General features: G+C 39.0%; 1 pseudogene; it reads left to right on the top strand.

Annotated features, from left to right (window-relative positions):
- The first annotated feature begins 291 nt into the window (after positions 1-291).
- On the top strand, positions 292-1,784 carry LOC134471692 (pre-mRNA-splicing regulator WTAP-like; annotated as a pseudogene).
- Positions 1,785-25,541: the final 23,757 nt, after the last annotated feature.

Below are 25,541 nucleotides of genomic sequence, written 5' to 3'. Positions count from 1 at the left end.
AGACACTTGAGAAATACTTCTGTTTTCAGAAAACAGGGAGAAACAGAAGTCTTTAATCTGTGACACACTGTGTCTTCAGACATTTGGAGGACTGAAAACCTAGAGATTTCAAATCATGAGTTGAACAAACAAAATTCCAATTAAATGTAAAAATGGAATGCACATTGCTCTTAACCTTGAGAACAGTGAGTTAGAGAAACAGTGTATCATTTTTGCCAGTGACTGTGGACTTCATGATTCTTGTTGAACTTCTGGATCAAAATTCAAATGAGCCAAGCAGGCAAAAAGTTAATGGCAAAGCATTGACTGCTTATCCAGGAGAACCAGGAGCTTGGAAGGCAGCCGTCCAGGCAGCCTCCATCTGTATTGCCCAGATGAAGCAGAGTTGGCCTTATAGAAGAAACATAGTGAGACACTTAAGAGCAGTCATGATGAACTGAATGACATCATCATTCAACCTGATGAGGAAGTAAGGGCATGCAGAGCACCATTTTGGTTCTTTAGCAGCAATCAAAGGAGACTCACCAGCAGATGGCTCAGTACCAGCAGCAGCAGCCTCAAGTGTCCACCTCAAGTATCACAAGGCCTACATCTTTGGAATCGGTAACAGGCAGAAGCTAGATGGCAGTCATCTGACAAATGGACCGAGTAATGGCAGCGCCTCCTGTGTCTGGATTTTATAAGGAGAGGAACACACTTGAGAATGACTTTGATTCTTCCCAGGGAATGAGAATAAGGTCTCTGACCGAGAAGAGAAGGTAAGGGTGATGCGAACCAGTTCAGTGTGGGGTATAAAAGTGTAAAGTCTCCTATGGGCATAAAATGTCTCCCACACACCACTTAAATGACATAGACTCCAGTCATGACCCTCAAGAGGAGAAACTGGAGAGTGGAAAACATCACCAAACTGAGGGTTCCTACCATGTCCAGAATAGCTTGGACTTAAGTGTACATGTACAGGGTTCAGTTTGTAACATTTTTCCAGAAAATGTTTACACAGTTTCATTCAATTTGAGAAAAGATAGTGTCCAAAAGATTAATGCATACTTTTGTCACAACTTGCTTTTTTGTATTTTGGTTTTGTTTGATTTTCTATTTTTGTTGTTGTTTTGGGGCTGTTTGTTTGGTTTTTTTTATTTATTTAGCTTTAATATCTCTGCCACACTGGAAATTTTACCAGTTCATTTCTTTGAATGTTTCTAAAAGGACATTATTTGTAGGATCAAGGTTTGTAAAAATTAAAAAAAAATTTTTTTTCCAATACCGGTGGTCAAACTCACAACCTTGCACTTGCCAAACATGCTGATGAGCTAAACTCCTGGCCTGGATCAAGTTATTTTTATATGCATTACTGTGAAGTTGTAAATGGAAATCTTTCCTTACACTATAACACAATGATGGATGTATAAATCAGTGTCTATCTAGAACCTGTGTTGTGTAAGGGCATTCTTACTCATGCTGCTATATGTTTCTGCACCACCCAGATTTGTTGGAGCAGATGTGTGTATGACTGCCAAGTTTTTCCAGTATAGTAGATGTTTTCACTGAATGCTGGAGCTCTTGATGGAGTCCTATAGTGGTTCCCATGTTAGATACCGTTTTCCTCACCATACATCTGTGCATTTTTTCTTCAGGTGACTGAATGTTTCAAAAATATGTGTGCAGAGTTACTCAGTTTCCATGAACTGTCATTTCCTGTAAATACATATTGCTCTGTGACTCTTCTATACCTTACCTGTGCTGACCAAACCTGAATAAAGATTTTACTGTAAATTAAAAACAAAGATATTTGCAAAAACTGAAGCTTGCATTTTTAAGTAATTTGTGTTAAATATTCCAGGAACATAGAATTTTAATTGTCTATAACCCTTATCAAAGAATAAAGAAGAAATTCTTTCCTAATAACTAATAATTGTGATATAACCCCCAAATCTAAGTATGTGAAAAAAGAATAAAACAGATAAAAATTATCTATCTGCTTTGAGATAGCCTAACAGAATTTTAGAAAATTGGTCAATAATACATTTAAAATATTAAATTCATATTGGATTCCTCCCAGGAATGTAAGGCTGGCTCAATCTAGACAATATGTTTCTAAGACCAATAGCCAGCACAGGCCAGGAGAACCAGCCAGCCAAGCCCTCATATACCTGATGCTATTGGGAGAGTCTCAGTGTAGCCAACCCATACTGCACCACCTCCCTGGGAACCTAGGTTAGGAGAAACCAAATCCCCTACACCATAGATGTGTAGCCAACCTGGGATGCACCTGGGAATCCACAACTGTCTTGTCTAGAGGAACCTAGGGAAATGTCAAGACCAAGGAGCAAAGAATAATCTCAGACCTCCAGCCCACACAGATCAAGTCTGCCAGACACTGACATGGAAGAAATTGGAAGACACACACTAGAAATTTCTGAAAGGACAGCAGCTAAACTAAAGAAACAATTTCATGAGGCTGAAAAAGTATGTATCACAGCTTCCAGGAGAACATGGCAGACAGATAGCAGCAGCTACAGAGGCTCTGTGAGAGACCCAGCTTAGAATCCAGGAATGGTGTGGAGTGAGGAATCCTAAGCAAGAAGAGATATGCCCTGCTGACCAAAGAATGAACTGGGCTGAGAGAAACCAACTGGGAATGCAATCCTGGTGCTATAACAGGAACAGATAAAGCCTCAGCATGGAAGCTGGAGCCCGCGCCATTGGAAGCCGCGATTTGGGCTTCCTGCCGCGGCTGCTGCCACTGCATCTGAATTAGCTCCGCAGGGAGAGAGATGCGTGAAAGCTCTGAGAACAGGAATCAGTGAACGGAGTTGAGAGCAGGACGGGCGTGGAGCCATGCATCAACCTGCAGTGAGTGAGAGAAACTGGGACTCTTCCACGGTCTAGGAGGCTCCAACAGAGGACATTCTGGAATCGGGAAGACTTGCCAGAACAGGGTGCTGTAGTGACTTCAGTCACATATCCCCCTCTCAAGCGGGATTGGTGAGCAGTGCCTAGCTTACCTGATGCTGCTGGCTGAGACCCAGTAGGCTAGCACAACCCAGGTCCCAGCACCTGAAGGCGACCTGGAGGGGTGGGCCCCGCATAGGCTGCCCAGTCTGTAACTGCCTGGTGTGCAGACTGTGGCTGACAGGGAAGGAAGCTGGGCCTCCTATATACGCTTGCATATATAAAGAACAAAGAATATGGGAAGAGGGAGCAACAAAAAAGTACCCTTGGCCCCCAATCCTGAGAAACAGGCAATAGCAGAAACGGCACCAATACATATAAAACACCATCTCCAGAGCCTCATAGACGAGTTCAGGAATGAAGTTATTAATGATCTGAAGCTAGACATAAGCAGAATAGTTAGAGAAATACTAAGCACCACCCAAGAAAAAACAGATGGTGGAATGGAAGAACAGAAAAAGAGGGGAGAATTGTTTGATGGAGAAAATAGAGAAAGCATAGAATACATGAAGCAGGTTCAAAGAGAAACTCTTTCAAAAACTCTATCAAAAGCTGGCATAACAGCTTGAAAGAAACTAAGGATAGATTATCTGAACGGAGGCCAGATTTGTAATATGGGAGCATGAAATGAAAAACTTCTTAAAAATAACAAAGAAACAAAACAGCAATAATACAAAGACTAGAAGATGATAAGAGGATCTATAACTTAAGAATTAAGAACATAAAAAAAGAGGTAGGGACACAAAGAAATGAACTACAAAAGCTACTCGCAGAAATAATCCAGGAGAATTTTCCTAATTTAGCAAAAGGTAAAGATACTCAGATGTATGAAGCATACAGGACCCCAGCCACCTACAACCTAAACAGAGCTACACCCAGGCATATAATAATCAAAATACCAGAAATCCAATATAAGAACAGAATATTAAAAGCCGTCAGAGACAAGAAACAGATCACTTACAAGGGAACACCCATCAGAATTACAGCAGACTTCTCGGCACAAACCATCAAATTACGAAGAGCCCGGGGGGAAATAATTCAAGTTTTGAAAGATAATAACCTCCAGAGAAGATTGATATATCCTGCACAACTATCCCTGGAAATTGATGGAAAAATGTGGTGCTTTCAGGATAAAGAGGAACTAGTGGAATATGCAACCACCAATTCCACTCTACAGAGAATACTGCAGTATATTCTAAAAAAGAAAAATATAAAGAATCCAGAAATAGTGGCAGAGAGGCCACAATGAATGGAGCAGAAAACAAATGAAGAAGACAAACTGACAACTAATGACAGAAAAAAAGCTCAACAGAAATGAGGCAGAGAAGATTGGATGATAGGACCAGCTATTTTGGAGAAAACGACATCATAATAGGTAATGCTGATGTAGTATCATCTTGTTTTTTGAAGTCTCATCAAGCTTTTGTTCTTCTGTCTCCATTGGTCTTAACATGTTGTATCTTATTGGATATTATTATATGGGATAGTATAAACAAAAACTTTTATAGACAAGGAGATTATACAGAAACTGTTGTTCATTTTCTGTTAGTTGATTCTAAATACCCTGTAATACTGTCATTCTCTTGAATGGTTTTACATTGTTTTGATATATTTGATGCTACTGTATATGAAGTTATATTCAAAGATTTCAAGGAAAGAGACAATATGGTAACTACTTTTATGTCGGGATTATCTTGTGGTGAAACACCATTTTGCTTAAATGGTTCTGTTTTGATCTGCACTGTTTTGTTGTTATGCCCCCTTTTATCTCAATCTCCATTTTGTTATTTATTTTTTTTAATTTTTATCCTTTTAATTAAGGGAAAAGTAAATAAAAAATAGAAGGATATATTATAGTAACCCACTTTGATTTACTATTAACTTGATTTGAAGCCCTATATTGCTCTCACCTTCTTGTTTTGACTGATGTTCCTCTACTCTGTTTTGCTTGATAGTACCAGGTTCGAAAGTTTAGGTAACAGCTGTGAAGATAGTGGGATTCATTATGACACCGATTCTGGTTAACTATTATCTACTTTTGAAGACCTGTAATGTCTCCAATGTTTTAGTTTTGTTGGTTTCATTCTTTACTGTTTTATTCAGTTTTATTATAACTAATGATATAGGCAATTCTATTAGAGATAGCGGGAGGCATTATGGTAACCATTGTTGATCACCTTGTATTATGTTTTTACATTATCTATTATGTCCACACTTTTGATTTGACCGACTCTGTTCTGTTATGTCACATTTGGTTTTACTCTCTTCCAAAAAAAGTAATAAGAACAGTGGGAGCAATAAAACCCAAAATTTGTAATAGTCATTGTACAAAAGAGAGGAAAAGAAAGTGCTCTAAACTATATAACTGCATGTATATTTAAGTGTATAAGATAGACAATGATATTACTGAGTTTTGTTGGATCATTGAACAGAACTGTTTGGTCTGACTGTTTGAATGTCCATTATATAAGCTTTAATTTTGTAACTTGAACAAATATTTCTAAGATGACAATATGTAATCCATTAACTAGTGATTTCCTACTGTTTATTTTTTTTCTGAAATTCTGTATAACTTGTACCCTTTTTCTGCTTTTTTTTCTTTTTCTCCTTAAATAAAATTTTAAAAATTAAAAAAAAGAGTATGGCCTCAAGGTTCATTCATTTAATTATAGATGTGTCAAATTTATCCTTCTTTATGGCTAAGCAGTACTCTACTGTATCATAAAACCCACACCTTTTTTTATCCATGTGTTGATGGACATTTAGGTGGTTTCCAAGATTTAGCTATTCCAAAGCTACTGCTATAAACACAGGTCCACATGTATCTCTCTAGTGTAATGTTTATAATTCTTCCAGGAAGATAATCAGAACTTGGTCAAATGGGACCTTCAATCCTAGTTTTTTGAGAATCTCCACACTGATTCCCAAAGTGGTTGCATCAGTCGACAGGCCTGCCAACAGTAGAGAAAGGTTCCTTTTTCCCACATCTCCTCCAGCATTTGTTATTGGTTGATTTCTTGACCACAGCTATTTTTCTGAAATGAAATGGAATCTCAGAGTTGTTCTACTTTGCATCTCTCCTATGGTCAGTGGTGGTGAAGTTTTTCACACATTTATTTACCATTTATACTTCTCAGAAGTGTCTATTCATTTCAGATGCCCATTTTTGGGTTGGGTCTTAAATTGGGGGATCTAATATTTTTCAGTTCTTCATGTGTTCTAGATATTAGTCTTTTGACTGAAGAACAACTGGATAAATTTTCCCACTCTGTATGCTGTCTTTTCATTCTGTTGGTGATTTCTTTTGCAGTGCAAATGGTTTCTAGTAAGATAAGATACCAGTTGTTGATTCTTTGTAGTATTTCCTGTGCACTTGAGGTTTTGTTGATGAAGTCTTTGTCTATTACGTCTATGTCTTCAAAAGTTCTACCTATTCTTTCTCCCAACAGATTTAGTATTTGTGTTCTAATATTTAGATATTTGATCCATGTTGATTTAGTTCAGTGCATGGTGATTTTAGCTTAGACACATGGGTCTAGTTTTAGTTTTCAGCATGCAGAAAGCCAGTTTTTCCAGCACCATTAGTAAACCTCATAGAACTAGAGAAACATTCCTAAAATTCATTTTGAACCAGAAGAGAGTTAGAGTAGCAAAAACAATTCTGGACAACAAAGGCAAAGCAGTTAATATCACAATCCCTGCCTTGAAATTAAAGTACAGAGCTACTGTGATAAATACAGTATAGTACAGGTGAAAATAATACAGATTATTGCAACAGAGGATCAGTGGAACAGGTTAGAAGAGACAGAAACAACTTCAAACACACTCAGCCATCTTATCTTTGACACAGGGGCCAAACACATTTACTGAATGAAAGATAGCCTCTTTAATAAATGGTGTGTGGACTTGTTTTAGTTAGATATGGTAAATAACAGAGACAGAAGTGGTTGTCACAAAGAAAGTTTTTCTTGTCCTCACAGTCCCTAGAAACAGGAGACAGGCCTGCTGTGCAGGGACACATGGGAAGCTGAGAAGAGAGGTGGGTAGGTAAAGCGAGAAGGAGCCAGGGAGCTGAAGCCTTTTTTTTTTTTTGCACGAAGCAGGAGGTGAAGCCAAGTAAACAGGTTGAGGATTGAATTGAATGGGTTTGAGGAATAGGGATTATAGAGGCCGTTTTAGTGTGTGTTACCTTGCCCTACGTAAGACATAGTGGCCCAGAGGGTACAAACTAGATAAAAGAAGACTGACAATATGGGAACTTGATTGGTTGCACATCAAAGGTATGTCCTATACAAGTCATTTATTGGCTCTAGGTGTCAGCCAGCCCTGGGAGGGTCAGCCCTTCCTGGTCAATGGTGCCCTACATGAAGGAGAATCAAGCATGTGGAGCTAAGAACATTTGGCTACTGTACCTTTCTTGTTAGAAATCTGTCATAAATAACTCATTAATAGGAGTGTGTATTGGAGAAATCAGGAGTGAGGATTCTCAGCATATGAAACCTTAAGCAAAAATAAAATGTTAAGCTTGGAATGAAGGCGGTGAAGAGGGCCTGGATTAGATTCCAAGTACTACATGCAGGTACGTGGATGTACACATACACACAGACACCCCCCCACACACCCACACCACACACACCCACACCCACACCCACACCCACCCACCCACACACACACAGAGTCAGACATCAGCAAGGTTAGGACTAAGGAGATAGGGATGGAAAATCACAGAGATATTCTCAAACCTTCATTTCTTCACTCCCTTCCCCTGCCACTTCTCTTTCCCTTCTGATACCCTGCCTCACCCTCTCCTTCACATTTTCTTTGTCACAGAGCTTTTCCTTACTTGCATTTCTTTTTTTTTTTTTTTTTTTTTTTTCCTTTGTCTTTTTGTCAGTACCGGGGATCGAACTCACGACTGCCTGCTTGCAAGGCAGGCGCAAATGCCACTGAGCTAAATCCCTAGCCCCCCTTACTTGCATTTCTTTCTCCTCATAATTTCCACATAAATTTCTGCTGTGACCCCCATGGATCCTCATATTCATGTCCTCCCTTGATATTTCAGCTGCTGCAGATCTGCAAATTTTCTTCCTGTTGCCGTTCGCATTCTTAGAAGACCAACTGTGCCTAGATTCATAATCTGTTAGTGCAAAACTTGTGGTAGGAACAGAGTTACTGGGGTCTTTCTGTCTGAAGAGCTGTGGGTATGACAGGGTTGTGATTAACACACATGCTTCCTACTGAGTTTATCTGTTTCAAAACCAGGCTGCCATTTAGTTTTCAGCAATCAAGAATTACTTTATTTTGTGAATGGAAATATTGCTACAAAAAGAAGACTGCTATAAAAAGAACCATGTCTTTTGTTTATGAAGACTATCAGTGCACTAGATTGATATGAATATAACCATAAAAGGAAGGAACTGGGTCAGGTTAGGAGTGTCATCTGGTTATCTTTGGGTAAACATCATGGTCACAGATGCCACTGGTGAGTGTTCTGAGACAAAGGAGGAATTTTAAGAAGTGGAAAAGATATGCACTAGGCTCTCCCAGTTTAGAGGAGGGGAAACAATTTCTATGAGCATTATAATTTATGTGAAAATGCTCTATGCAAATAGAAGGGTGACATAGGATATATTGTCTTCATACACAATAACAAGAAGAAAAGAAAAAAGAGGAGAAGGAGGAGGAGGGGGAGGAGGAGGAAGAGGAGGAGAAGATCTAGCAGGTATGTATTACTTGTTAAATGGTAGGGAATTGTTCCAAATGCTTCACATGTAAATTTTCATTTAATCCTGAAAGCAGCACTATCAGGAAGATTATGACATTATAATTATCTTATAGAAGATAAAGTGGAGGAACAGAAAATTAACTTACTGAAGTTCACACAGCGATGGTGCTGAGACTGAAACCGAGGATTTCTGACACTTGTCTATGCTGGTAACTACCATATTTCTGTCATATGTAGTCAATGTATTTCATAAATATACTCTATATTCTTATATGTGACACGCCAGACTTTACATGAGAATACCTAAAGGTCTGTACATGCAAGTCATTTATTTGCTGTGTACTATAGACTAGATGTTAGTGTCTCCTCGAAATTCATGTATTGAAACTTTTACCTCCTCTGTGATATTTGGAGAGAGGACCTGTAGGAGGAACTTAGGTTGTGAGAGTGGAATCTGCATGGTGAATCAGTGCTTTTGTAACAGAGTGATTTCCCTCCCCCATTATCATGAGACAACATAAACAGAGAGCGGGCACTCACTAGACACTGACCATGCTGGTGTCTTGATCTCAGATTTCGAGCCTCTAGAACTGTGAACAGAAGTGTTTTATTGTTTAATCCGTCCATTTTTGGTATTGGTTATGGCACTCTGAGCTAAAACATCATATAACCTATCCTGATATTAGTAGATTTATTATTGCTGAGCAATGACTTTAGTCCAAGGAAATACTCCACATATTAAGAGCACAAGGTGAGTGTGGTAGCACATGCCTGTAATCCCAGCACTCTGGGGGGCTGAGAAAGGAGGACCCCCACAAAGTTGAGCCCACCCTAGGCAACTCAGTCACTTAGAGAAACTCTGTCTCCAAATTTAAAGAAAAGTCATGAAGACGTCCTGGTGCTGTAGCTCAGGGCAAAGGCCCTAGGTGCAAGCCCTGGTACTGGAAAAAAACAAAATAAAAAACCAACCAAACAGAGAGGGAGTGGGAGGAGGACAGGTGAGGGAGCAGTGATATGATTAGTGTGCTTCTGAGATACATTCATAATCGTCAGCAAATGGATGCTTGAGAAAACGAGTTCAGCTTTTCTGGAGACTTGGGCTTGGGCTTCTTCTTCCTTGGGAAGAACATACCAAAAGTCACCTGTTCTTTACTGCAAAGCAACATAGATTTCCATGGGGAAATGTTGCACTGACATGTAACAGAAAACTTCATTTAGTGACGTTTTGCTGAATGAGTCACAAAATCAGCTCTTCCTAGTTCAGCAAAAGCACATTCTCCAAACCCAACCAGAACAGCCAGATGGCCAATGGGAATGTTCTGCTCCAGTCTTTCCCGGCATTCTGGCTTCCAGGGATGCCATTTGTCCTGTCAGTAAGTCAACGATGGTCTGTCAGTTTGCCCCCTAATGACAGAAACTGTGATTGTCAAATGACTTTCTAAAGTTGTTGAAGCAATAACTGTCAACCCAGAAATTTTTAGCAGCATCTTTGTGGTGGAGCAGGAATGGAATGGCAAGTCAGTTGTGAATACTTCTAGATTTTAGTAAAGATCCTTACCTGCTGGTGAACAGTGATGGCTTTCACGAAGAACCCTGTGGGTCAAATGCCTCAGAAAGAAAAAGAAAGAAAGAAGAAAGAAAGGAAGAAAGAAAGAAAGAAAGGAAGGAAGAAGGAAAGAAAGAAAGAAAGAAAGAAAGAAAGAAAGAAAGAAAGAAAGAGAAGGACACAAATGTTTATAAAGTTTTCATTAACAACAATATTTTACAAGTACATATTTTTACAGGTTTATAATTTTTTTCTAGTATAAAGGGAGAAAATATTCTTTAAAAACAGAATTGTTTTCATTTTATCAAACTCAGATGTAGTGTGACCTTTCAGAAGAGCACAGATCCCATTCCTTGCTTTTGATTGTAGCTTCTTGTATGGAATGATTGCAATTACACTGTGTGCCTGAAGCACACAGTGCATACACTGCTTATTTCAAGAAATAGACTGGGTTGAAAGAATTGAAAAAGCAAGTCAAGGAAAGATACATTGTTGATTACATAGTTTCATAAGCTAGACCAAAAAATAGTATGTTAAAAAAAAGATATACATTCTTAGAAAATTAAACAAACAGAAAGTCCTCATGGTGAAAGTCAAGGGAAACTGATGCCAGTCTAACTGGCTATGGCCCTCAGTTCTCTGGCGAGATTATGATATATTCCAGAGCACTGTGATCCAGCTATGCATGTAATTCTGCTTCAGCCCTTTCCAACCAGCCAAATTTCTTTTGATTATTTATGAGTTTGATTATAATGTTAACAAAACCCACAACTAAACCCAAATAATGAACTGGACTGTGAATAGGGCATCCAGCCTGTAAATACATGTATTTAGTAAGATATTAGTATCTTGCATCAGTAGTACATGTTAAAATATTACAGCGCTGCCCCTTTGAAAAGGAAGCTGGTTTTGTTGCTTTATTTACCTATTAGGTTTTATTGCAGGCCATATTATATTTTGACAGTTCCTAAGTGAAAATGTATTCTGATACCACTTAGGGCTCCAGGATAGTGCTAAATTCTCAGATAATGGAATAAAAGTGCTTGGAAAACATATGCTTAAGTCAAGTATGGTTTGTCTAGTTTGGTTTAAAAGTGACTTTGCCTCAAAGGAAATGGTACAATTTCATAAAAGAACAAAAATCTTTTTTAAAGGAGGAAGAGACATTGAAAACAATGTTACATTTTAAGGACTGTGGCAGACCACGGGGGAACTGAGAGAGGGCTGGATGCTGGTCTTCCTCTTGCAGGAAACTCAGTGAGAAAGTAGAGTGGGTTGAGGTAAAGCCTGGCTCCCTTGGGCCTCCCCCTGGGTTTGGGGAAGGGTTCCCATAATACAAGGCAGTCTCTTCTCCCTCAAAGACCACGCTGTGGCATACCTAGAGCCCGCCACGGAGGGCGTCTTTTTCTAATGCATCATTGCAGTCCACAAGGCTGCCCAAGGGGACGGAGTGGTCTCTGCTGCCTAGATCTCCGCCTCTATCATGCGCTTTGTTCTGCTCCTCTTTCACTGTGCCCGCATAAAGTCTGTATTAGACTCTGCTGATCTTCGAGTTTTCAAATCACGTAAGAACGAAGTCGTTACTCTGGATCCTTCAGTCTATTCTCCTCAAATTTGATTCGCAAAATATGACTTAGAAAGTCCGATCGTTAGTCTTATTATGAAATGAAAGATCATTTTTAGCACATAAAATCCTTGCTTCATATTCGGAATGTTTTTTCTTCCAGCTTTAAACCCTTGCTGTACAATTACCATGAATTTGTGAAAGCCATATATGTTGTCATTGACTGACAAGTAGGGATGATTATAATTGAATAAATTAAAATTACTTTAAAAAATAAATTTAAGTGATTCTCTGTGCTCTCAGCTATTGCAGAGGAAAATAATCTAACTGGCACAGCAAAACAGGAATTCAGAAGGTACTATAAAAATTATAAAATTGCTATGCCACGCTGGTTCAGCAAAACCACCCACAGCGACTCCCTTCAGGTAACACGGATGAAGAACATCAGGGTGTTCTGCAAAAAGAACCCAATGTATAATGTCACACTTGATGAAGACATGTCCACCCTGAACTGTGATGTAGAAAACAGGCTATTTATTTACTTTTGAAAAATGCTCAGAAAGTGGGTAGTACATGTTCTCACCACAGAAAAGATAACTGGGAGGGAAGGCACATGTTACACTAGCTAAATCTGATCACTCTGCAAATATATATGTATATATTTCCGTACATCATGTCATACACAGTAAATACATATAATTTATGTGTAAATTTAAAAAAACAAATTAGAAAAAAGGAAGGAAAAATATGCTATTCCATTTTCCACTAATTTTTTGGTTCCCTGTTATTATCAAATACAACCTGTAAAATCCGTGTCCTCCTTCCAGTCCAGAGTTGGGGACAGACACAGCTTTAGCCTGTAAACTGCTCTGCAGTGGAAGGGAAAAGTCCACTGGTTATACCCGAGCGGTTCTAGATTCTTACAAGTCCCCAGGCTACTGAGTTTACAGAAGTGGGGTCTGGTTCTTGGAGATACATGCCCGGATTTACTCTCTTCCTGGATTCCTTCTCTAGAGGGCTGGCTAGGATGTGCTGCGACGCCCGCATCCCCTGACCCAGCGCAGTCTCCCGGCCTGTGTAGAGCGCTGCCATGTGCCCATCAGGGAAAGTGAGACCAAGTGGGCGGCTCCTAAGAGGAGGAGAAGCTGTTAGTTACCCTGAAGGTGTTGGGGAGCCAAAATCCGGGGCTCCCGGATAGGTGACTGAAAAGAGGGTCAGAACTGGTGGCAGAAAAAAAGGGATGGGGGGTCACACACAGGGCTGGGAAAGTCTCAGCGGGAGTCGTACTGACCACCTCTGGGTTGCTTCAGAGGAGAGAGTGGGTCACAGGCTCAGGCAGGAGGGAGTGAGGGCTGGGCTGAAGCCAGGCAAGGTGGGAAGCTTTTACACAGTGAATTACTTAAGGAATGTCAGCTCACCTGCGGAAATGTGGCTGGCGTTAGTATCTCTAAGAGCATCTAACACGCACAAAATAAATGACACCTGCTCAACACATTTGTGAAAAACACTGGAATAAAAGAAAAGATCCCACAGGGAGCCTTATTAATTTTAAGGCTCCTCAACCAGGAAAATATAGCACATAATTTAAAAATTACATCATTCAAGTTCATGTAAAATACCATCACTACTGTAACAGGTTACCTTCTACTGCTCAGTGCACACTTCAGTTCTTGTTTTGATAACCTACTATCAAGTAATGTTACAATACACCCATTTTATAACCTAAATGCTTCTCTACATTAGTAAATTATTATTTCAACTGATGAACTATACTAAATGGTATGAATGTACAAAATTTACCTAGCTAATTTTTTTGGTATTACTGTTTTATTTTTAATTTTTTATCTTAAAGAAAAAACCAATAAAAACTATAAGCTTGTAGGAGAGTAACAAAGGTTAATACATTGTGTATTGTTATTTTCAAAGTAGTTGCTCTTATTACAGGAATAGGCATGAAAAAATTGATCAGACAGTATAGGCACACATCTTGCTTTTCATTGAACTAGTATCAATTATAAGTCAGTTAACATAACTATATTAACCATTTTGTATGCATCCATGTATTAAATTTCTAATATCTAAGAATGACTATTTAAATGTATGATACATATTTATTTACTTTTCCCGTCCCTTCCTTCTTTTCTCCTTTCCCCATCCCAGTTTCTCTTTCCCATTGAACAGCTTCCTCCCACCCCACAATATCTCTTGCACATTCTGGGTCCTATTTACTTTTTCAGCTTCTTGTACTATGCGGTTCTCATTATTGCCATAATAAATATATTTGGTCAAATAGCACCTGTGTTTTGAAGTTATTTTTCTTAGTTGTGATTTTGAGATATAGAATATTAAGTCAGAATACTAATTATGATGGCTTTCCATATATAAGACAATTTGCAAAGTTTTTCTTTAGAGAAATCTCTCCATAGATGCTTACAGGAAGTCCTGCTTCTTTCTTTGTTTAATCATGTTGAGTACTTAAATTTCAATGTCTTTATTATTTAAGAGAAGGAAAATAGCATAGTATCTTTGGGCTCAAAATATTTCACTACTTTAAATTGTTTTCTTTGGACATTTTTTCATACATTTTATTGATATATCCAGGATATGCTTATGAAGATTTTTAAATGTTTATTAAGATTTATATCTCAGGTGATGGATCAGCCTCTAGTGACGCAACTCAAAACAAAAGTCCTATATCTTGGGTCATGTTTTAGAGACAAAATTAAGTAGGATCATGAAATTAAAAAGCAGTATTTTTGAAAGGATGGGTACTCTGAAATAGTCATTTTTGAATAGAGATATTAATATAGTGAATAAACAATCTACAGAATATTTTGGGCCAAATCATGTCATGCAGAAAGAACGAAGGTCTACAGCTTCCAAGTGGACCTTTGCTGAATGTGCCAGGTGAATTTACAGGAAGTGAGGGCAGCTAGGGAGGAGTAGGCATGTGGAATGTGGAAGGAAGCTACTGAGAAGTACCCGAAGATAGTTATTTTCACTTTTTTGTGTCTTGTTTTCTTTGTTAAAAGTTATCTTAATACTTTTTCATGTAAGTTTCAGAAACTAATTTGTCAAAATTGACAACCATGGACATAACAATAAAAGTTGGCTGGAATTTGGTTGGGATAAACCAAAACTATAAATTGACTTGAAAATAATTGAAACATATATAAAGTGACTCTTTCAAATTATAAACATGGGAGAAAAGATGGCAGGTAGATAACAGCAGGCTACATAGGCTGCCTGATATAGTCAACTTAGATTCCAAAAATAATACAGCGTGGAGAGTCCCAAACAGAGGGAGATACACCCTCCAGACCCAGAAACAAACTAAGCTGAGAGAAACCAATTAAACACACAGTCCTGGTGCTATGATTGGAATAGCTAAAGTCTTGGTGCTGCCTCTTGAACTTGCTGTTTGAACTTGCTGCCGCTGCTGCACTTGAACTGGACCAGCTGGGATTTATGGAGCTACTCAAAAGCCTGCCACTTTCAACTCACTGGAGACGCATTCGCTCTAAGGATGGGAACTGGTGAACTGAACTGAGAGCCAAGCTGGAGGGGAACCCTGCATGACCTGCGGTAAATGACGGGAATAATAACCCTTCCATAGAGAAGAGGGAGCTCCAACAACATTTTGGGACAGGGCAGACTGGCTAGAACAAGAGGCTGCAGTGACTTCAGTGGGCTTCTCCCTTCTCAAGCAGGATTGGTAGGGAGCACTTGACCTGAGTCACGCCTGGACTGAGACCCAATAGGCTAGCCCAAACCAATCCCTATGCCTGGCAGTGCACCCTAACTCATGAAGCCTTCAGCAGGTTGACTGACCCGGAGGGGCGGGCCCAGCATAGGCTGCCCCAGTCTGTACCTCCTAGTACACTGCAGTGGCAGGAGCACCTAGTCAGCACACTTCAGACAAACTGAAACCAGCAAAGAAAGAAACTGGGCCTCCTATATATACCTGTATGGAAGGAACAAAAAATATGAGAAGAGGAAGCAATAAGAAAAGGTCCTCAGTCCCTAATCCTGAGAACACTGATCCAGGAAAGGTAAATGCAAAGGAGAATGAGGACAGGAAACATGCAGTATCAGACATGGCACCAGTAGACATAAAGCAATATCTTCAGGACCTCATAGATGAGTTCAAAAGTGAAGTATTTAATGAAGTAAAGCAAGATATAAATAGAATAATTAAAGAAATGCTAAGCACCTCCCAAGATAAAACAGATGGAAGAATGGAGGAGCAAAAAAAAGGGGGGAGAATTAATTAGTGAATAAAATAGAGAAAACATAGAATGCATGAAGCAGGTTCAAAGAGATTACCAGGAAATTAAGAACTCGATTGAAAGCTGGCAAAATCGCTTGAAAGAAACGAAGGATAGATTATCCAGACTGGAGGACAGCTTTGCAATGTGGGATCATGAAAGGAAAAATATTTTAAAAATAACGAGGAAACAAGCAGTAACCATAGAAGATTGCTAGAAGATGACAAGAGGATCCATAACTTAAGAATAAATAATGTGAATGAAGAAGCAGGGATACAAACAAAGGAACTACAAAGGCTATTCACAAAGGCTTTCTATTGTTTTTTTCTCTCTCATTAGGTTTAGCAATTCCTTCCTTCTATTGACTTTGAGGTTATTTTGTTTCTTTTTTACTGATCTACTTTAGATAAATTCAAGTACATAACACGAATTCTGAGACCCTTGTGTCTATCATGCATTAGAGGTTACAAATTTTCCTCCACAAAATTCTATTTCAGTTTCATTCCTAAAATCAATTCACATTATTTATTGTTTCCTGCTTTAATTTACTGATAAGAGGAGATTATATAGTAATCCTTTTTCTTTTACTTTGTTTTCTAAAAATTGATTTCTTCATTAGTTATTCTGTGGTCAGCATCCATCCCTTGTGTGATTTCAGTACTCTAAAATTTGTTGAATTATAACTTTATAACAATACTAAAAACTTTCATGCTTGCTCTCATAATGTTTTTTCTGCATTTGTATATATACATATGTGTATATATATATGTTTTATATATATATATATATATATATATATATATATACAGGCACATTTAAATTTTTATTTCTTGAATTACTGAGAATTATATGTTAAAAGTTACTGATAATTCTATATTAAAGTTCCTGCTGAGATTATAGATGCTTATTTTTCTTGTATGTCTGTCAATTTCACTATATTGTTTAGCAGCTCTGCCATTAGGAATTTATAATTGTTATATCTTCCTGATGAATTGAAACTTTTGTAATTATTAATACAGGTGTACCCATTTTCCTCCCTCTAGTTTATTAACCTTTGTCATTTAACTGGAAAACTTGGCCATTTATATTTACCATAATTATTCATATATTAATGAATTAATCAGATACTGATCTAAATCTGGTGGCTTATTTTGTTTTCTTCAATTGTATTCATCCCATATTTTCTCCTTTTCTATGTATAATTTATTTCTTTTTCCTTTTTCTACTACTCAGTTTTTATGTACTCAGTTATACACGTTATCTTATTTTTAAATATCAATATTAGTTTATCAAATGCTATGATTAATTTCTTTGTTTATCTTCTTTCTGAGTAACACAAAGACCATTTTACTCTGAGTAGAGCAAAGACCATTTAACCTGAAGTCCCAGGTTACCCAGAGTCTATATCTTATGATACCACGTTAAACTTACTGTCTTCTTTTTTGCCCTTGAAACTTGCTGCTGCTTGACTTTAGGCCAAGTTTGAAATTTGTTACTTTTAAGAGAAAAATATCTCAACTTTGAGCCTCTTAGAACTTGTTTTCTCTTGAACTGGGAGATGAAGGCAGTTCTTCACTATTCTGACATTTCTTTAAAACCTTTCAGGTGTCTTAAAATATGTAGTATTAGGCAATTATAGGAGAAAATTAGTACAGAAAAAGTATCCCATTAAATGAGCAAGGGAGGATTTCTTTTTTTTTTTTTTGTATGGGGTACCAAACTCACTGCCTTGCACTTGCCAGGTGGGCACTTACGCCACTGAGTTAAATTGCTGGCCCCAGGATTTCTTTTTTTTTAATCGCAAATCAAACTTAGGACCTAATACTTGCCAGACAGGCTCTGCATCACTCAGCTAAATCCTCAGTGAGTATTTTTTCATTTTTATATTTTAAAAGGTAGTAGCCTTTTTCTTAATATTTGGGGCAACTTTTGGAATTTTTATTTAACTTTTTCTTTGGAGATTCTACCATTTCACATGTGGTTGAGAAGGTTGTTCCACCTTATAATTAGATAATTATTTACATTTTCTCTAATTTGTTACAGTTTATTTCATAATGAATCTTTATTCCATCTATATCCTTTAGTACATGTCATAAAGACACATCATAAAGAACAAATAGATTATTTCTCCAAAATAGCTTGAAATATTACCAGAACAATCTGTTGAGATTATCTTCTAATACTTCATTAACCTTTAGTATTTCTTTTGTTTTGTTTGTAATTTTTTCATTGATACAGCAGTCTTCAGATGTAGTAGTAGCATACTAACTTAACTTTGTATCCTTATTGCCTATTTTAATCCAAGACCAGTTTCTATGTATATTTTTATTTTAAATATTAGCATAAATATTTTAAAATTTGCATTTTTAAATAACCATGTTGTGAAGTGATGCCCATGGCTCATTAATGCTTGTAAAACATGAAAACATTAGAACTTTTCAGTGTCTGTAATTTAGAGTGTATTATTAGTTTATTGCTACAAATATTTTTAGTTTAAAGCAGTCTAGATCCACATACTGAAGTGCACACATTTATAAAATGTGTATGCTTGTGCTATTTGTTCTGAGTGTTCTAAAGTGGAAGCAGGAAGAAATAAGGTTCATAGCTTCCTTACTCTTTGGCTATATGAAAAGAGAACAAATTTTGATTACACAAACTTAATTTTAGACAAATTATCTATTGTTAATAATAGTAAACAAAGCCTCCATCATTTGCTGTTAAATTCAGCAGCAGAATATATTTGCTGGATTCTTGGTTATTTTCAGAAAGTATGACATATCATTCTAATTTTTTGTATTAGTCAATTAATGATTCCTTAAAAGACTGACATAGGTAATTTTAAAAATCCACTGACTGGCTTTTGATAGAAAAGTCATTAAGAAACCTATTAATGTTTACATGATTAAAGAAGATACAGTCTTTCATTGAGACTGACAATTTTGATGCAGTAATAGTTGTAAATGTGCATGAAAATGAAGCCTACAACCTGTTCTACATAATAATTTTTAACTTAGAGAAATATATTTGAGGTTGGTTTCAATTTTCTTTGATCAAAACAGAATCCTAGTAAATTGATTGATAGATGTGGAGTCAAGCTTACATCATTTAAAAAATCCTGCATTAGGTTATTTTTCTGCATTTACTCTTGGATTTGTGATCTATTTAAGAGTTTTTAGGAAAGTGGCTTCTTGATGATAAATTTATATTCATACTTTGTAAGCGAGTCATGAAAAACCTTTACGCACAGATCCTGTAGTGAGCATAATGTAGTTCTATGGAGAAAAGAGGTATTTTCTGAAGAAGAATTTTTCTCAGAAGTAATTTTTCTTCAAGAATCAACATATTCATTACTGTTGACAATCAGAATGTCTAAAAAACTGGGACCCAATATACAAGTTAGGCAAAGAATATGAAGGATTATGTTGACGAGGACAAAGTACTCACACTTCTGTCTTGTAGGTCAAAAGACATTTATTGCTTATTATTAGTGTGAAACAATGTAATTAAAAACATATAACAGAAACATACTACTTACATATCTTGCAAAGCGAGGAAATGTCACCCAGCTCTGGGATTCTGGAATTTCCTTTCAGAGTCAATTTTTAAATTTTTTTTTCTCAAAGAATTGAATGAAACAAGCATAATGGTGGCAAAGTTTTATGTTTATTAAAGGTAGGAAAAACAGGCTTTAGAGAGTGCGCTTGGAATTAAAGATAGGAAAAAACAGAAATGAACAAACAAACAGTCTCTGCAAAGCCAAAACCCCGTACAGTGTAAGGTGGGCTCCTGCTGAGGTGCTTAATGACAGCTGCCCTCCTCGTTCTTCATTTTTCTAATGCTGGGCACACCGCGCGACGCTGGGCACACCCGGGGCATTCTATCAGAAACCCACACGGTTCTCTGCAGAAGCCTGGAGCAGGACCTCGAGGTACCTCCGTGACCCTGGCAGGGGATTTTCTCACACTGCCCTCCCGCCCATCTTCCCGCCTCAGAGACAGGTCTTATTTTAAAGGTTAACCATTTCTACAGAAATTTAAAAATTATGGAGAAGTCCATGTTTTAGTTTTTACATCTCAGGATAGTAACTCATTTTCAGGAAATAATATGTTACGTCGCAGATTGATACATCTAAAGTAGTGAAGGGGAGGCAATTCACACCGGGCGAAAAAGCAGTTCCATCCTGTGGAAATGTCAGCAAGCAAGTATGATTTTTTAAAATTACTCTATTTTTAATCATTCCTGAGATCAATATGTTCTTTTGAACAAAATTATCTTTTTCTCTAAATCTTCTGTCAAAAACACGTGATGTTTGTAATTTTTGAGTTACCTAATGAATCTGGGGGGAAAATAGCATCTGACTGGACCCCTAAATTCCCAGGGCCTTGAGAAAGTTGATGAGGAGGTGGAGACCATCACCTTTATCCTCCACTCTGCACGGATTCGGTCCTTCTGGACCTTCCCTGCCCCAAGCTTCACAGCCACCAGCTCTCCCTTCGTGCAGGCTGGAGAACTCTTGACAGGAACAAAGATGGTGAATCATCTCTTATAAATAAGAAGACAACATGAACTAGTGAAATCAAAGGGCAGAGGAAGGAAATGCTGTCAGGAATCATAAAACAGTAAACATGGAGCCACAGGACTTGTATCTTTGAACTTAAGCATGGACTTTGGGAATTTACTGAAAACCCAGAGATGTGGCACAGACAGTCATGGCCTGAGCTGACTGGGTATAGAACTAGAGGAAGCAGATATTTACATTACAAAATGTTATGGGGGAAAAGAACTATGATAGTAATTATCAAAGATGTATGCCTGAAAATGCAAGACTTTGCCGATTAAACAGATATATTTAGGATGCAAAGCCATTAGTTAGAAACTTACATCTGATTATAAAATATCAGGTCAAATGGTAGGAAAAACATGTACCTGTTTGTATTAGAAAGCCTGGAGTCTTACCTTGCCTCTGTCTCTCAGAATCACAAGGCCCCAAAGGCCTAATTATGATTTCTCGGCTTTTGCCAGTTTGCATCTGTCCCAGAGAAGAAGTTTATTCCTGGACCATGTGCACCCACCCTGGTGCTCAGCCAAGTGGTTTTCACCTCCTGTCAGGTATGCAAATTACTCAGCAAACCAGTCATGGGTTCTCCTGTGGGCACTGAGAGACCCTCACTGCAACCCCTAGCCTGTGAGTATGTGACTTACAAGCTGCTGTTGGTCACGCCTGTCCTAGGCTGGGTGTTATTGTCTGGACAGATTAGAGGGCGGGGGGCAGGAAAACACAGGGCAGGACCTGGGTGGCCGATGATGGTATGGTGACCATGTGCTCACTGCACACTGTGTGAAACTATCGCACGCACTTGCTGTGCACCCCAGCCCTCTGACCTCCTCACCCCAGAAACAAAGGCTGAGATCCCAAGTGGCTGGAGTACCCCAGCCAATGAAACAGTTATTTTGAGAAGCCAGCTTATCCTTTATGTATAGCACATCCCAGGTCCTGTGCTGGGCACTGCCTCAAGTCCTGCTACCTTGCAGCGTGCACTGCTGTAAGGCAGGCTTTTTTCTGAGTTCACTGCCATTTATAAATTTTCATTTCACATCCCTTCAGTTCTGACTTTCTCATTTGCTGCTGCAGCCATGAGCTCTGTGTTGATCTCACCGTACCACTTCCTTTTTCTCCAGAGTAGGGGTGACAGACCTGGAGAAAACTGGAGGGTTGCTACAGGGGAAAACTCTAACCCCCCAGATTTCCCTCCTAATGCAACAATTGGGGGTTCATCTGGGATAAAGGAAAGACCTCTGAGGAGCCCTGGACATAGTCTGCATACCCAGCCTAAACGAAAGTGAATGTGGAAGCACGGTCTGCCTTCTCCTTGGCTCACTCTCTGGATCTAGCATGGTGGGGACTTTCTGGTTGGGCCCATCACTGGGCATCAGGGAACTCTCGGGATGGGGGCAGTGATTGCTGGTGGTGACTGCAGTGGAGGCACTGTGAACTTTCACCTCACTGTGCTAAGCGGTGGCAGGCTCACTGAGCTGCCGAGAAACTCATTGCCTAGAGATGTTGCCTATGGCAAACAGAAACACTGAAATGACAGCCAGGATTTGGAGGCAGGTTTATTTTATGTTGACAGGCGCTGACTGGAGTCACTCCCAAAATATCAGGTCCTAATCTCTGATGGTCTAGGGCTTTTATATGATGCACAAGCAGGAGGTACAAAGGTGAGACAGCACACCTGGCAGCTCTTCTGATCAGCTAGGAGGGTGAGATCATCAGTTACAAGGCTAGATTAATGTCATGAAGCTTGTACAATCAGGCGCCTGCACATCCAGTTATGCTCTCATGGTTAACAGGGTCAGGAAAGTAATTGTAAAGCCATGAAGCAGTTACAAAGCTATGCAGTTTCAAAAGAACAGAGTTTTAAAAAGAAAATTTCCCTCATACAGTTTTTTTCCTTTCAAGACCAACTTTTCAGCCCATGCATACGGGGAGGGGGAACCAGCAGTCCTGGTACATCGCTGGATGTTTGCTTTGTCCAGAAACCTTGAGCTATGGCTTCTTTCTGGCTATTGCAGTTTGTAGCTCACAAATGAAGAAATACAGAAGATTTCTAAGTTAGGTTGCCTGTCTCACAGTTACCACTTTCGCCACATAGTAAAATCACAGACTCTGACTGGTACCGTAGAAACCTCAGACTTTTGGCGGCAATTCAGAACTTATATTCCTGTGTTGAGTGTGTTGATTCATCTTCTAAATAATTCAGAAGATCCATCCATAGAAATTATAAACCCTGGTAGATGCAGTGGTATCTGTTCCCTTTAGATTACTGCACAAGTTGGAAAGAATATTCGAATGGCTGTCCCACTCTCCCTTCTCTTATAGGCCGGGTGTTCATAATATGAGGCCTTGAATTTCAACAGTCCAAGTTGCTTATAGCCTTTTCAGCAGAGAGAGAATCTTAACCCTCCACCAATCAGCCACTTTGACCCTCCTGAGCGAGAGCCTACAGGGGATGCTTTGTTTATCAGCAGTGGCCTAAACAAGCTTGTTAGAGCCATATGTGAACTGATTAGGGTCAAATTTCAGAACCTGTCTCAGGCTGTCAACAGCTTCCTGTGGCAGGACGGTGAGACCGTGGAGGACAGACCAGGGGGTGAGGGGTACCTTGTCCATGGCATCAGAGGCCAATCTCAGCAGGAAAGAGGGCCTCACTGCCTGTCATGGTTTATGTCTGTGAGCCCCAGGCCCCCGCATTTGCATTGTGCACTTGTGATTGGTTCATTGTCTAGAGCTTGGATTGATAGTGTCAATGTTACACCCACCTGGGGGTGGAACCAGCATACAACGTAATGGCAGGAAGAAGGCGTGTCTCTCACTTGCTGGTTTCTGCCTTGCTGTTCACAGCTGCCATGAACTGTGGCCCCGCCATGCCACTCTGCCTTGGAGCCAACTGAGTAAGGACTGAAACCTCCAAAAACTATTAGAAATAAACCTTTCCTTTCCCAACTTTGGGCATCAGGTATTTTGTCTCAGCAATGAGTAAAAAGTAACTAAGACACTGCTCAAACCAATAGCTTCATATTACAGCCCGCTAGGTTCTTGGGGGTCAAAGTTCTAAGATATCAAAGGCTAAAACCTCACAGCTTTCTTTTTTTGAAACAGATGGGGATGGAAAATCAATCAGATCTTTCAGGTCACCTTTAAAATGGTTACTTAAATATTAGAAAGAACTAGAACCCTAGAGTTTTAGGAAAAATGCTCACATCTTTTATCTGTGGAGACATGCACTCTGTACCCCTTGGGAGATGAGAAAAAAGGCCAGTAAGGGACTCCCTAAATTTTGCTCCTTTCCCTCTACAGATATCTTTTACAAGTGATAGTGAAAATGCAATGAAGTTATTTAAGTGCAGCTTTTCTTTGCTCTCCGTGACCATCCTGAACAGGTAAGTTGTTCGTAGATCCTGCTCTTTTAGCAGTTATCTCTGGTCCTGTTCTCTCAGAGAAATGGGAGCTCTTCGAGGGAAAGAACTGAGACCCAGACCCAGCCTATTGGAAGACAAACTCCACCCAGCCCAATATACCCCAGAAAGTTAGCTGCCTTGTACAATCATGGAAGAGGAGAAATAACCCATTACAATTCTGCTAATGCAGAGAGTTGGAAGAAATGTAAAAGGACCTCGGGCATTCTACCAATGAGTCTGACTAAGATATTTAAGCTTTTAATAGGCTCACCCATTTGTTTGATTTGATCTGGGATTTAAAGTGGCATTGCCTCGACCACAGATGTTTTTCTTTGATGTTTCTGTTTGATGAGACCCTCAGCCAGATGAAAGAACCAAATCCTAGCACACAGTAATTGAAATGGGCAGTGCCTACCATGAGGCCCACAGGAATCATTCAATAGACAAAAAAGTGTTTGACCCCATAGGAAAAGACATAGTCCCCTCTGAAAATCCCCAGGGGCCATTCGATGAGTCCAGGGCACATGAAGCCAGAACACACTTTGTCTTTTGCATTAAGAAAGGTCTTAAAAAGGCAGGAATAAAGCCAGTTAATGATAGTAAACTGGACCAGATATACCAAGAATAAGACGAACCCCTAAAAGGTTTTAGGGAAAGACTTAAAGAGGCAGTGATTAAATATACCCCAATGGATCCTGAGAGCATTGTAGGCAAGATAAACTTTGGACCCAGTTGGGCCCAGATGTCGAAAGAAAGCTCACTGAATTCTTGACTGACCCAGAAAAAGAAGGAGTTGACGTAGGTGCCCTGTTCAGAGAGGCCACCGAAATCGCTACCAGAGGGATCAGGAAGTGCAGCACGAGAAACAAATCTGACACAAGCAACTGGTAGCAGTCTTTATGGGTCACCCTGGTGAAAAAGGAGGATCCCACAAAAACGTCTTGTGGTTCCTGGTGCCATGGACAATATACCCGAGAGTGCACTCTGAGTAATGCGGTTGTCTTGTGTGTTTGTCTGTTTTTCCAATCTGTGCTAGGAACAGGTTACAACATTTATAGCTACTTTGCTTAAAGAAAACAGTTTTTGAGCTCAATATTGTCCTTGTCAGTCTTTGGATTTTTTTTTTTTTTTTGAGTTTTCATGGGAAAGAGTTTTATCTAGGTTTAAACATTTGGGTGTATAACCTAATGCTGTGACTTACAGTAGATTAGTTTAAAGAAAAGTAAAAGATGACATGTTTTTACTCAGATTATCTGTCAATTAAAATACCAAAAATGAATTTTTCACAAAAATATGGTGCTTATTATTGGCTATAGGTAATAATGTGCTGGCATGCTGTTTCTGATCAGTAAAAAGTTCTTATAACACAGTTGAGAAGTTGTTGTCAGGATACTGGGTTGACTATTTTGAGTTAGAATTATCTGAGAAAATTGTTAAGGTAACTAAGTGGAGACCGCTTGGGCTGGGGAGAGACTCCTGGATTGAACTCCCATGGTGGATAAAAAGGCAGATGTCCAAAACTGATTC

Source organism: Cavia porcellus, unplaced genomic scaffold, assembly GCF_034190915.1.
Source record: "Cavia porcellus strain 051 isolate PalLab524CR breed Dunkin Hartley unplaced genomic scaffold, mCavPor4.1 scaffold_19, whole genome shotgun sequence".
In the NCBI taxonomy this organism is placed as follows: Eukaryota; Metazoa; Chordata; class Mammalia; order Rodentia; family Caviidae; genus Cavia; species Cavia porcellus.
The sequence above is the reverse complement of the archived record's forward strand: the minus strand, read 5'-3'. Positions and strand labels throughout refer to the sequence as shown.